Genomic DNA, 14,569 nt, shown 5'->3' with positions numbered 1-14,569 from the left:
GCCATGGAACCGTATCACTGTGTACTACAGTACTGGAACCACTGTGTACACACCAAATCCATTGTCTTGTGCGGTTTTTAAATCTTTTCTGCAACAGTCCGTTTTACACAAAGCTATGCTGTACCGGTTGACATTTACATTTTGTAAGGGTGGATTAGAATGGTATTTTATGTCACTACACGGTCAGCAAGGTGTATGAAGAGTGTTCAGCATTCAGTAATTACAAAAGGGTTGTATAATATTACCACTGTCATGGCATGGTGTATGAATTATTCATTGTGCAGATGACACTGGCACAGTCACGTACATATATAGGCATATTTTGGTATAATATATGAAAGGCACAGTTCATACAACTCTACTGCATGTCTGTACATGTAACATCTGTCGCCCTACCCATGACTGCACATATTGTTTTTATATTATTACAAAAGCATTCTAAAATTTTGCTTTGGTCTTCCACAGATATGAATCTTTGTTTGTTTGCTTTGCCACAGGATAGAAGCCATGCCATTATCACAAACATGTAGACTCTTGTCATTTTTGTCACCCTTGCACAAGTGTTAAAAAACACTCCCCTGGTCAGCCCGTCCGAGTCTCACCCCTGCTTTCTCAATCAGAAATCTCACACCGGCCACGGGGCAGCCTCCTTCCAGCTGTGCTGCTTGCTCTCTCTCTTTTCTGGGAGTGGAAAGCTCAGAGGTGGCAGTGTTAGGCATGTCAATGGAGAGTTTGGATTTAACATTTGGCCCTTTAAGGAGTGCTAACCAACGCTTTAAAATATATTTTCTCTTCGGACGTATTAATATTAGAACAAAATTCCCTAGTAAATTTAGAAAGCAAATAGCTGTACTTCAAATACCACCCTAAAGATACACGGCGGCATCCTGTCGCTGTAGGTCACACTTTCTGATTGCTGCTTGACCACTCCAGAGAGTCCGAACTACAACCCCTGATCAGGTACCAGGATGCAGCAGCAGCAACTTTTCATCTGTAGCTTTGATGTGCATATTCCAAACTGAAGGATAAAATACCAGCAAAGTAATAAAAGGGCACGACAATGGATTTTGAAACCGTTAGCTAGCTTCCCTTAAAAGAGTTAAGCAATTACCTTTATTTTAAAAGCACTATAGTCGTTAAATTGCACTACATTATAACTTCAGTGTGAATTGTTTTTCAGACAGGTGTCGCAAACACATGCCAAGAGCACTGACAGGAAATCATGGGGGAGGATAATTGCCTTTCCAGGAAAGTCAGACCTTCCACTAATCATTTAACACTGCACTGTCCCACAATCACGTCTGTTTACATTAATTTAAAAAGTGTACCCTTACATGCTCTCTATCAGATATAGCAGGCCTTGCTGGCTGTCCAGTTTCTTTACATTCCCTTCAGATTCAGCTGCAGGTGCACTTACTGCATCAGCACATTTTAAATCAGACGGGCTCTTTCAGTAGCAGGAGGTTATAAATCAGCAAAGTAAAACAGATTTTCTATCTTTCATTAATAGATTTTCTTATCTATTCTATTGTTAAAGGGTACTTAGATGTAAATCATGTTAAAATTTCTAGACTCAGGTTTCCGAGCAGCTCATCCAGTTAAAAGCACTGCCGCTGGGAGCGCAGGATGAGTCACACAGCACGGACGGCCCCAGTTCGTGTCCGGGCTGTGCAGAGGCCGAACTTTGCTGGGGACTCCTAAGGTGGCGTCACATTGGCTCTGACACTCCCGGTGTGGGAGATGGGAAATCAGCAGGGATTGCTTCTCCTCATCGCACAACAGCGAACCCTACTGGCCAGACTCTGAGTACATTCAGAGTGGAGGAGAGGCAGGGCTGGTGTCTGTTCTCCAGGATCAGCAGCCTGCCCACCTCTGCTCTGGATTGCTCGACGTAAAAGCGATTCTGGCTTTAGGCGCCTGAGATTGGAGGACACTCACACGCCCTCAGAACGTCTGAGGGCATATGAGCATTCCAAATTGGGGGAAAATAAATAAAAATAATAACTGGTCACTCTAAATTAAAAAGAAAAAAAGTTCTAGGCACATCAACTTAAAAATGCATATTTTTAGTCTTATAGTGGTCCCATGTGATGTACAAGATGAGTCAAAAAGTCAGGGAGCGCACGTTCGCACTTACAGCCTAAAAACTTGGTCCTATAAAGAAATGAGCTTGCGGCTCCAGTGAGGTTGTAATAGCCACTGCACAGGAAGTGAATCTAGAATGTGTAAAAATTGGAACTAAAACTTAATCGTTTACAGGATTACGGTGATCTAGAGCTAACTCAGCAGACACAGGGTGCAAGGCAGGACTACACCCTGGACAGGATGCCAGTCCATCGCAGGGCATCACACACGCACACACACAGGGCAATGACCAATCAACCTGAACAGCATGTCTCTGAGGAAACTGGAGTACCCGGAGAAAACCCATACAGACACGGGGAGAACATGCACACTCCACACAGACAGACCCCTAGGCTTGGAATCAAACCCAGGACGCTGATGCTGTGAGGCAGCATTGCTAACCACCACGCCACCACACCACCGTGCCACTCTAAATAAAATATTATATATATATATATATATATATATATATATATATATATATATATATATATATATATATATATATATATAAATCTCCCCCTATAATTGAACCATCGTAATGGACATATGTAGTTTTGCATAACATTTTTATTTATATATTTTGTATTTTCAGGTATGTTTAACATCAGCGGAGCTTGTCAGTGGAGAGAAAAAGTACCGTCAGTAAAACTTGTAACGACCTTATTTTAATTAAAGGGTCTGTTCCTTTAAGAGAATGCCAAGAAGGTGCACCATTAAAGGCGAGCTGCTTGGACAAAGGGGTTAAATTTAGAGTTGTAGGGAGTGTGGCTGTAACAAAGCTATCTGTAACTGTAATAATTTAAAAATCTAATCAACTGGATCAGAAACATCGATTCTCCCGGAATATGGACTATTGCTTCACTCGGAGCACACACTGGGATTGGAAGCCTTCGGAGTGATATGTAATAAAAATGATGTAGCGTTTTCCTTTTTCTTGGTCGGCTTGTGGTTGTTTACTTGAATATTTTCATTGCAAAAATAAGTTTGTTTGTGTTTGAGGAATTTAAAACATACAAAAATGAACATTGTTTTTGAGGAACGCAACTGAGACAAGTTGTTGATATTTCCATTTATGGATTTGTGAGCTTTGGTGTTTTTGTTTGTCAGTAAATTGTTTGTGTGTTTGAAGACTGGGAAGAGATGAAAGATCAATTCATCTGTTGGAAATGGCCAAGGTGACAAAGAGCAATATTTATCCAATATCAGCAATATCTGTTCCAAAATCTCCAGTATAAAAGAGCCTAAACGAATTGAAGGGCAGCAAACAGCATGGTGCTAATCACTCCGAGACCTCAAACGATATAAAACTGGGTCTAGGGAGATTACCTTAACCAAGGCCTTTCAATGTAATTCAGCCCTGAAACAGAATCCTCAGTGTCAAGCTAATGTTGATAGTGCATTTACCACATCTATAGAGTTTGCGCTTTTCCTGACTTGCGTTGCTATGGCAATGCTGCAGGAAGTTTTGATTTATTAGTATCAAGCTCTGTGAGAAGGATGTATTAATCCCTTTCATCTGGGGCTCCTGTAGCTTCTTGTGCTGTGGAGAGGGTTGGGTTGTTTTCCCCTTCGTTTCATTTCCTCTCACTGCATCCTAAATCTGTTCTTTGTAAACAGGACATGACGTGAGGGGTGCATACATGTCCCAAGTTTCGTCAGCTGGAATGCTACTCCAGATGTGCGGGCGGGGGTTCAAGGTTTCCCTCTTCCTCGAGAGAGAATTTTGGACAACGATTATTCTGACCTAAATTATTCAAAACTATTTTTAATCAATAAAAAAAAAAAAACGACGTTGGTTCATTTAAAATGATACCATTTGTAACTTCAATTAAGAACCCGTCAATGAATAGAGTGTACTTACAATTAAGTTGTGTTTTGTCAGTCCTAGGTAAAAGTATAGTGAAATGCATAGAGATTAATGCAGAGAGTGTGCTTTGAGAATTTAATATCACACGTGTCCCTATGCAGTGTATAATCTCTAATGAGTAATGTCTTTCCCAGCTGAGACGCGAGCGAGAGAAGACAGCAGCTCTGTGAGGTACGGTTGAATACCTTTGTTTGACAGCTCATGCTGGGTTGGGCTCTCTTGCTGGTTTTAATGAACACACACTTCCCGTATCAACCGACCCTGCGTTAAGGGAAATATCAACTGGACGAGCCCGTTGAAAAAACTGCCCACCAGTTACTGTAAAGTATTAAAGCATGGGCTAGCTTTTTGCTCCCAGTCGCTAAACAAATATTTTCAGAGACATACCAAACACCATCCTTGATGTTCTCACCAGCATGGCTTGAACCGCTTTGCTTAGATTTCAATTGTGTCATTTGTAATTAATTGCAATTACAATGTATTTGTAATTGTAGCTGAACCTTAGCACACCTGTATAATTGTAATTACCATATATGTGTTCAATTACAGTTCAATTACACACCTTTCCAAGCTTAACCATTCCCAGTTCCATGTTGTGTTCGCTCAATGTAAAACATTCTTCTCTTATTTTCAACCACTTTCAGTGACCCCATTTGTTTGAGAAAACAGAGTATGTTTCTGTACGTGTACCTGTGATTACAGCTTGGTAGAATAAATAGTGTAAACGTGTTAATGTGTGTAGCTATTTTAGTGTAATTTTAATTATAATTGGAATTACTAGAGCATAATTGTAACTAATTGTAATTGAACACAATGACATTGTAATTGAAATTGCAATGTCAGCAAACAGTTCTGTGTACTTGTAATTTGAATTATAAATTGACCACAGGTCTGGTTGTAGGATAAATTACAGACCAATGGTTTCTTATGTCAAGCCCCAGAGGATCAGGACATTGGCACCTGCTAAACAGGCTGCTTACTTACCTTCTATCTCTATACTTTATGTACCACTGAGCAAAAAAAAAAAATAGTATTTGAAGTTTCTCGTGGCCTGTAATAGGTTTTTGCTCTGACAAGAGACCACAAATGCTGCAAAAAGGGAAATGGTATGCGATTATATTTCAACACATGGACACTTATGTTCTAGAAATTCAGAAATAACTTCAGCCTACCTTCCTCAGCATCCCTAACATCTGCTTTCACTGTGTTTATGGCAGCTGTATCCCCCCCCCATGCAAATGTACTCCTTTTCTGTCTTTGGAGAATCTAACGCCATCCAGCCTGCAGTACAGAACTGCCATCCGACCACCACTTTAGCAAACAGCCTTATTTCCTAGTGAGTATTTGGTCTCCTAGCGACAACCAATGGGGAGGTTTCAGTTCCCCCTGGCTGTATTTCATGTAGATTGGGCACCAGCCGTGCTTCAAATGAGAGGATATGGAATTAGGAAACGTGAACGGGGTGGCTTTGATGGGCTGTGTGTTTTGTTCGTGTCTTAAAGGTATAATTTTTTTTTTTTTTTTTTTTATTTAGGGTGAAAAATCACTGAACTGTTAAATGTTTGCTTTCTTTTAAAGAAGAGTGCACAGATGTGGAAGAATGTAAGACTCAGACAGTGTATGCCATTTTAGAGGCAAATTACACTGAACACAATGGAAATTTTATGAGCAGTGGCTAACGTAGACGCACACTGAGCTCTCTCCAAGGATGTGTGGACACCTGGCAACTTAAAATTGGAATAAGACCAACAGGGCTTTTGGCCATTAAATCAGCAACATTGGCTGCATGTTCTCTTGCTTAATCCCAATAACACGCCCTTTCTCCAATGTGTTGTAAATGTGGGTAAAAACATATTTCCTGACCAGATTATGTTCAACGACAATGAAATGGGGAACCAAACTTAATTCAACAAACAGGCTTTAGATTCACTTTGTATCATTTTCTGTTTCATTCACTGCATCCTGGTGACTTGCTGTTCAGAAATGTACAGCACCCTCAACAGAGCTCTCGGAATCATGTCTGAGCTCCACCACAGTGAAACCATTAACCTGTCCCCCTCTCTATACGAAATACCACCTGGGTCAGAGTGGCGCAGGACAACATGCTAATGATTCCACGGGTGTAGCAGATATCCTTCGAGGTTAGACATGACAAAGCACTAGTGAAGCCCTGTGCGGGCTGTAAACCTCAAAATCAACAGGAAGTGATGATGAAACAGAAAACGATACAAAGAGAATCTGGCTGGGTACTCTGCACGTCCGTACTGATGCTGAAACAAAGCTGCTCTTTAAAGATATGCAGATTTTAAGATGTTCTTGTTTTCATTGAATCTAGTGGAACTTTTCATTTCTTCAGTGGCGATTGTGCACAGGGAGTCCCTTCAGTAAAGCACACGTGGACCAGGGTGATCTCCTTGCCAATCCCACTAACCCTGCCCACCCAGACATATTACTTACATCTTTTACCCTTTAGGATTTGGTAAACAAAAGATTTCCCTTTTAGACAAAAAACTGACAGATTTAGGGTAGACTGTGAAGGAAATGAGAGTCATAAAACCTGAGCTCTCTCCCTGCTGTCTGATTTGAGGGGAAAAGAACCAGCTTCACCATCAGAATTGGCCAAAAATATCTTGGGAACAAATGGTGACAAAATAATAAGCTTTTTCCAGGCGCCATTTATAAATCGATATCTTTTTGATCATCATTTTAAAAAACATCTGTTAATTTTTCCCGCTGTATACATTTCAAGCAGTGCTCATTAGAATATTTGAACAGTTGTCCCTGCTGGCACTTAGCTCAGCAGGCTAAGAGCACTGCAATACATCTCGCTTGTTTCTTGCTAGTTCTGTTCAACGGGTTTGTCGTTCCTCAGCACTGGGTAACACATGCTGCAAGAACCCGGGCACACCTCTATTTCAGACTCAATGCGGCTCGATTTGATCAACACAAATGTTGCATTTTTTTAGAACATTTTACAGCACTTAGACCATTTTCCCCCAGGATTACTAGGTGGTTCATAAAATCTAGGTGCATTCCCAGTGCTGTTAAATGCTCTAATCAAATCCAAGGGCTTGTCCTGACAAGGTATAACTGTTTCAAATTAAACCTAACCCTAAGTGAGTTTGTTCCATTTCACACTGAAACAAATTACCCAAAGTCTTTTTTTTATGAATGAAAAAAACACAGGACGGATTTGATCTTCGGATTCTACAAGAGACCCATGTACATAAAAGTGTGTGCTGCATATTGCAGGACAATCGTGTGTTGTCCGCTCCCTGTAGACAAGCCATTAAAAGCACAGTGCTGTAACAGCGGCACAAAGGCACTCCTCAAGTGACCGAGATTCTATTATTAAACTCCAGATGACTACCTAGGCTCAGTCTCGGCAGCCTTAATGCACAAATGTATTTCATTAGTGCGGTGGGGTTATATTGTATTGATTGGGGGCAGCCAAGTATGAAATACATTGATTGTTATCCACTCATTAGCATATAAATTAGCTATACCTTTCAGGGGCTAGAGAAAACGTGGAATTAAAAACAAAAATAATTATAATAGATGAGTCTGTCTGGCAGTGGTTTGATTCACATCATTACGCTCGCATGGGGATTGTTTTTTGGAAAAATGGGAGCAGTTATTTTAGGAATGACAGAATTAGAGCAGCATGAGGAAGCTGCATTGACATGAAAAGTCTGGTCTACTAGGCGCAGAGAATATTATTTACATTTCATTTAAATACAGATTATTCCTGCCAATAGTAACAATTATTTCAACACTTGAAACATTAAAAGGAAAAGTACACCCATTACAAATATCAATTTCCAGTTGAAACAGTAGTTTTGATTTTAGCTAGGCATGTGGAACTCGCTGACACAAGCTGACATTTTTAATAAATCGCATTTCGACTTAGAATATTTTCAACTGTATTTAATGGTCATTCCATAGCATGTATCTGTACAGCATGCTTCATTTAAAACAGAAAACAGGAGCATCAAGAAAAACACATTCAAAAGAGCCAGCACCCTGCTGCTCGCTCTCCTCCAAGACAGGAGTAAAGGAGAGGCACACGCTGTGTGTAATGAGCGAGGGATATGCACAGTAGCCTATTGACATGCCAATGGGATGCAGATCAGCATGGGGATGAGAGAGGGGGGTGGGTTTAGTCTCTCAGGGTCCGCGCTGATAAGAGCAGAGCTGGTTTAGTGTGCTTGGATTTCATTTCTTTCTCATCAAGAAGAGGAATGTTCCTGCTGATCCAGCCTCACACCAGACTGAAGGTTTCAGATAGCTTCTCAGTCCGTCTAATCGTTGTAATTGCTTCTTGATTTGGAGTTATTTACCTCGGCTACCCTGCTTGGGGGGGGGGGGTTGATTTTCGGTTGGAGGGTGGGTTTCCGTATCACACAGGTTTTGATTTTTGTGTTACCCGATAATGCCTGGTTTCTACATGTATGCATGCAAAATTAATTCAGGTTAAACACCCTGAAAATGTCAAGAAATATCCCCCAGTGGCACTGGAACAATTTTTAAAGTGGGGGTGCTGAAAGCCATTGAACAAAACTGTAACCCCTGTATATGAAGGAAGCCATGCAAAGCCAGGGATGCCGCTGCACCCCCAGCACCCCTAGTTCCAGGGCCCTTGCCCCCCCCCCCCCCCCATATGTTTTTTCTACAATCAATAAAATCATCTGAATAAAACTTAAGAAATCCAAATTGTTAGCTTACAATACAATCAATCAAAGCTAATGTTTAGACAGTACAATGAATCTTCTTGTATTGCTCAATCAATACTAGATTAGATAATGTTTGGTTGCATTGGTCAATCAATAATAGATTAGATAATATTTGGACTTACATTTCATTATTACAATTAGTTGGATGTTTTTATAGCATACACTTATCGTAAGTGACTATTTAGAATGAAAGAAAATATAGAATTGTACTGCTTTGCTTATTTTTATATTGAAAACATTTGGCTGCACTTCAAAATACAGGGACACGTGTTATACTTGCAATTACCACCAACTACTAATATTTTCTAATGCACTGAGTGCAAAATTCTGTGATTGTGAGGCTGGAACTCCATCCATTAACAACATGTATTTAAAGTTATTATCCCGATCATATTTTGCCATAAGAATTGTAACAGTGTAGTGAATGTACCTGTATTTCAAAAGTGTTCCATTTTTCTCTTCTAGTACCAAATTCAAGTGAAAGCAAATTGTGATATTGTACCAGTACTGCTACCACAAAACCTGGAGGCAGGCAAACTTACTGCCAAAGATACATTTTGTCTGTATTACAAAAGAAAACAAACCTTAATATGGTCGGGACATCAATATAGTAAACTGACCTGGATTCTACCCTGAGCTTCAGAACAAGAAAACAGGAATTCCACTGAAGTGTCTCAGGTTACAGGAACTGGAGTGTGAGGAGACTTTAATTAATGTAGCACCAAAACAAACCGTACAGGATATTGTTTTGTCTCCCAGTACTGTTCACCCAATGACTGCACAAACTTATCAAGACTGAAATCCATTGTAGAAGCATGTTGACGCTAACTTCACATTCAAAACTAAGTGGGCAATGTCAGTATTTATTATATTGTGTACCAACAAAGAATCCATAGTTACAGCTTCCAGGGTTTTTCGACAATGACGTGGGAACACAAGGCGGGGTGCTCTGAAGGACAACGTATACAATGGCAGGGTGGCTTGTTTATGAGGTTTAGTGGTTGGAGCCCAGGGATTGGCAGGCTGTTTGGCCTATTGGTTAGAGCTAGGACTAGGAAGCAGAGGAATAGTGATTGGGAGGAGGGGGAGTAGCTGGTGTTACAGATAAAATAGGGGGGATAAAAAGTTGTGAAATCTGTTGCATGGCCTTGTTGACTTGAAGGAAGTTAATAAAGTGAATAGCTAACGGCTGCTACCGCTATTTCAAAGGAGAGCTTATCGTCTAACATAGTTGTCCCTGTAGCAAATGTAGGCTTTTGAGAGGAATACAAACAGCAGCCAATCAAATCGTTGAACATTTCACTTGAACAGAACAGTACCCATAGTACTCTAGCACTGTATCTCCATGCCAACAGTGTGTCAGGTGAGCTGAAGAGATCATGTTGCATCTGATAATAAAAAGTTATGAATGATTTCCCCAGGATAGGCTAGTCCAGGTGTTCCCTGCTTCTACCAGAAGCTCACATAGTTAATAATGGAGGGGGGAGAGGACATGTTGACTTACAACTGATTCTGCAGTATAAAGGGCCACTTTATAAAGGGAGTGCATGACATCTTTTAAAAACGTTATCAGGCTTTTCTATCGGGGGAAATCTCCATTGTAATTGCATATGGCAGCACGTGGGGCTGCATTTTGGCTATAATTGATTGATTCACTCTGGCAGGAGACGTATTTCATAACCTTCAGATCGCGTAAATATAGCAACTAGGATGTTGACAGGAAGCAAAGAAGCTTGCCTGTTAATGTTCTGTGATATGTAGAGCTGGTTAATGGCTGGGGTGCAGCAGAATGGGTAGATGCAATACTGTTGAAGTTTTCAGGGACTGTGACTGATCCTCTTTCCTATGGTTATTTATCTAGAGCAGACTGCTAAATACACATTTGAAATGGAGGGTGCTCACGCCATTCTCTATTTTCAATGATTTAAAGCATGCGTACACTATTTATATACAGTCTAAACCCTCCAAGTGAGGAATAACAAGATAATCTAAATCAAGCTTAAAAAGGTGTGGAAATGGTAAAATGATCAGTGTTGGCTCTGTGTTATTTACAGCAGAGCCCTGTTTCTGGTTTCAAGGTGGTGTGTTTGGTTGGTTGTTCAGTTTGTAAACGTGTGGTTCCTAACTGGGTTTTTTTGTAATGTATAAACACTGTATACAAATATTTTTAAACCAACATGTTACTGTGTGATCATTATAGGATTATGATAACGATCTGTATGTATTCATTTCTTTCTAGTTTTTTATTTATTTAAATCTTATCCAAAGTAGGACCATTTTCAGGATTCCTAAAGAAATTCTCTGTATATTTCAGCCTGCCCCTCTGAGTCTGGAGAGGCAGTGTGTGTCTGTCTTCCTGATTAGGACTCTGGGGACCTCTGACCCGTTGTCCACCCAGTTCCTGATTACACTTCAGATGGGAAATGAAGAACCATCACTTTTCATTTTCATACCTTTCAATAGCCATCAGTGTCAATTATCCTCCTACAGTGGTTTCTAAAACCTGGAATGGTGGGATAACTGCTTCTTTAATGAGCTGAATTATGTTTGAAAGAATAAACACATTCTTATGTTCTTGTTTTTAGAAGACATTGTTGACCAAGCGTTATAGCAAAAGGAATAGGAAGTGGTATGGCCCAGTTGTTAGAGCTGAGAGACTAGGAGGCAATATGGCATAGTGACAAGAGCTGAGGGACTGGGAGGCAAGAGCTGGGGGAATGTGAGGCAGTATAGCATAATAGGTATTGCTGAGGAACTGGGAGGCAGTGTGTTTGTAGCGCAATATCACTTTTGGACCAGCTGTTTATTTAAAACCATTTTAATTAGTCCTTTGCTTGGTTATATTTGCGGGATTTCAAAAGGGATATTGTTTTGGCTTCAGCTCTTGTGACCGTGGCCACCATCCCCATAGGTTCTCCATTCACTGTGCTGCACTGTTGGTAGACTGAGTGTAACCATACTCGCCAGTGAACCAGTGATCTTCCACACAGAGTTTGCCAGTGCACTAATGCACTGATATTTAGTGCTGGCCAGGAGACTTAATTTCCCGGGCTAATGATCGAATCAGACCTAAATCAGATCAACACTCTGGTACAAAGACTCTCGCTCGGGAGTTTATGAGCCTCTGGCTGCCTTCCAAACAAGTGTGTGCGAGTTCTTGATTTTCCATTTACAGAATCTCTGCCAGAATGGGAGGCGGTGTGGTGAATGGGAGTCTCTGTGCCCCAGCACTGTGCAGCCAGCCAGTACCCAGGGGACTGCTCACCAGCTAACATTACAAAGCAAACACGTATGCACTCAGGGGGGAAAAAAAAAAAAAAGATAAAAATTCATCTCCTTGGGGATTTCTACTTTACTTTTATTAGTGTTGGTTATAAAGGAAACAAAACCCTTGCGTGCAGTTTAATTCAGAAGCAGCTGGTAATGAAGTGACACTGTGGTGAGGATATTGTTTACAGCCTGTTGGCACAGTGGGATTAGCTATCTCTCACAGAGGCCATTGGCAGTGATGTGACGCTGGTTACCAAGCCAAGCTATTGATGCTGGGATCCTCTATGACCAGACTTGATAAAGTTGCAAGATCAATGAGCTGCTTGTAACCAGACAAGCATTGATCGGACAAATGTTCTTCTGTACAGTGGCTTTATTGTAAAAGACAATGGGGTTATCCTAGCAGTTATATAGTCCTGCAATGGGAATATGGAATTGGCTCGGTCCCTCTGGTATTGATGCGATTGTGCATTAAAGTTGTACAAGACAAAAAGGTACGATACCTCCCTAGTCTCTGAATCCTACATCAAAATCCCACACTGTACGGATTCCTCAGATTCACAGGATTCCTCAGCTACAGTAACAAGGTGATCATTGTGCTGGGTATAAAGGCACGCCCGGGGTGCACGGAATTCCTGGGCCGTAGCCTGTAGACACACCTTGTTATTATATTAAAAAAGAAGGATTAACTCTCAGACCTACTTTAGCTTAACACTTGCATGACTGGTTTTGCTGGAAAACAAATAGTTTTCATCTTAATCAAAAGGCAAAGTGTGGGATTGTAACATGCATTTTGTTAACAGTTTACCAATTTATTATTCGAATGACCTTGTTTTTTAGGATGTAATAATTCACAGCCATGTTGATTGTAGATACTGTACTTAAAGGGTTCTTCACAATTTTGCATTCACTTCAATGAAGGTTGCACAGTATTTCAGGATGTTCAAAATGATACAGGATTAACAAGACATTTGCAATCTGTTTCATGTCAAATTGGTTGTTGATCACGTTGATTAGCTTTGGCATTCAATAACACGCTATATAAAAGCTGCACTTCCCTGTTGCAAGCCAGTTTCAATCCCAATGGGAAGACTGACATTGACAGAGAGCTAAAGTTGTTGCTTTATTGGCAGGTGCTTCTGAATCCAAGAATGTGTTGTGGGCCATTCCGCAGAACACACTTTGCTGCTGAAGAAATTAGAGGAATGGACTTTTATCCATAAACAACTTCAACACAAATCAGCGTCATGCTGGCTGCCAGTCGTGACTCTACACCCTAATGACACTAATGGCAGGTGCTTCTGTACATGATGGGGAGGTGAGAGAATGCCTCCTGAACACAAACCTTGATTAGAGGTTCCTCCCCCTTCTACCACCCTACACCAAACTGATCCTTTATGAAGGCATCGGACAGACAGTCACTGTTTATTACCATAGATCAAAAGGCGGGGCAACTGAACTCAGAAACACAGCTGGGGAAATAAGGGATAGTCTACACAGAGAGCGCAGGTGATATTACGACAAAGATCAAGTGCTTTCCACAATGCCAAGAGGATACCGGGGAATAGGGCAGCTTTTCCTGCACACCAATTCTGTATTGCAATCCTAGTCCAGGAGCCTGCAATTAACTGCGTCTAAATATTGAAATCCAATGCATATGAGAGGTAATGCTACTAAAAGTGTAGCACCCCATGTTAAAAACAGATTGTATTAAATAAAGTTGTTTTGTTAATATCATCTACATTTCCAAGTTCATGTATTATCTTTTTAAAATCTTGTGTTCTGCATGATTTTCAATTGTTTCTCCTTATTTGCAATGCTTACATTTGATTTAGAAAAGGCTGCTTGTGTACCCCCTAAAAATGTGGAGTACACATTTAACCCCCTCCAACATCCGTAAGGACAGTTCAGTTTGCATGTGTAGTTACATACATTCTTTCTACTCCAAGAATCTCAAGCAAATCTGTAAGTTTATATACATTTGTTGTATAAAAAGTGAAAGCCTATATAGAAAATGGTAGACAGAGCTACAGGACTATATTGATAGCAAGAAGAAAGATGCTACTTACTTTTGAATGCAAACACTAAAGTCCACCGCACTTTCCAATCTCTCCCTGCTCCTGGTTCTCCTTCTCCCCTTCTCACACTCACCTGCAGGACAAGAAATAGGCCTTGACACTAAATCAATATTTAGATGGCCTTATGAATTTAAAACACCAACATAAATATCAATATTTAGACAGCTGAGGATCTTTCAGCCAATCAGAGAGCATGTTTCTCACTGTACCATGTTGAGTTTCAACCGTGCTTTATTCTCAATGTTGGTATGGTTGATACCTGGGACATCTCTTCAGTCAAAATGGGGACATCACAATCAACCACGTAGCTCAGCCATTTAACAGTATTCTCTTCATCAAACTTTATCCTTTTTTCAATGACAATCACAATGAACTATGGACAGCCAGAAAGGTTGCTCATGAATAGAAAACAAACCTAGCTGTTTCTTTTGAACTTTTATAATACAGCAGTATTTAATAACCATTTCTGTACATGGCTTCTATTGAGGCTTGTC

The 14,569-nt window shown here is 40.5% G+C and overlaps 1 protein-coding gene across 8 annotated transcripts in view; it reads right to left on the bottom strand.

Annotated features, from left to right (window-relative positions):
* The window catches only part of LOC121328601 (polyhomeotic-like protein 2), a 68,332-nt gene that overhangs the window by 45,440 nt on the left and 8,323 nt on the right, over nt 1-14,569 (bottom strand). For 6 of the 8 annotated variants that reach the window (XM_041273415.1, XM_041273419.1, XM_041273420.1 and 3 more), the window contains exon 2: nt 14,067-14,148. The gene's annotated coding sequence lies outside the window, so the exon portion shown is untranslated. Of the gene's footprint in view, nt 1-5,166; nt 5,182-9,347; nt 9,363-14,066; nt 14,149-14,569 lie in introns of those variants that run through there. The other 2 variants (XM_041273418.1, XM_041273417.1) reach the window with 2 other exon arrangements.

This window comes from Polyodon spathula, chromosome 16, assembly GCF_017654505.1.
Source record: "Polyodon spathula isolate WHYD16114869_AA chromosome 16, ASM1765450v1, whole genome shotgun sequence".
Classification (NCBI taxonomy): Eukaryota; Metazoa; Chordata; class Actinopteri; order Acipenseriformes; family Polyodontidae; genus Polyodon; species Polyodon spathula.
The sequence above is the reverse complement of the archived record's forward strand: the minus strand, read 5'-3'. Positions and strand labels throughout refer to the sequence as shown.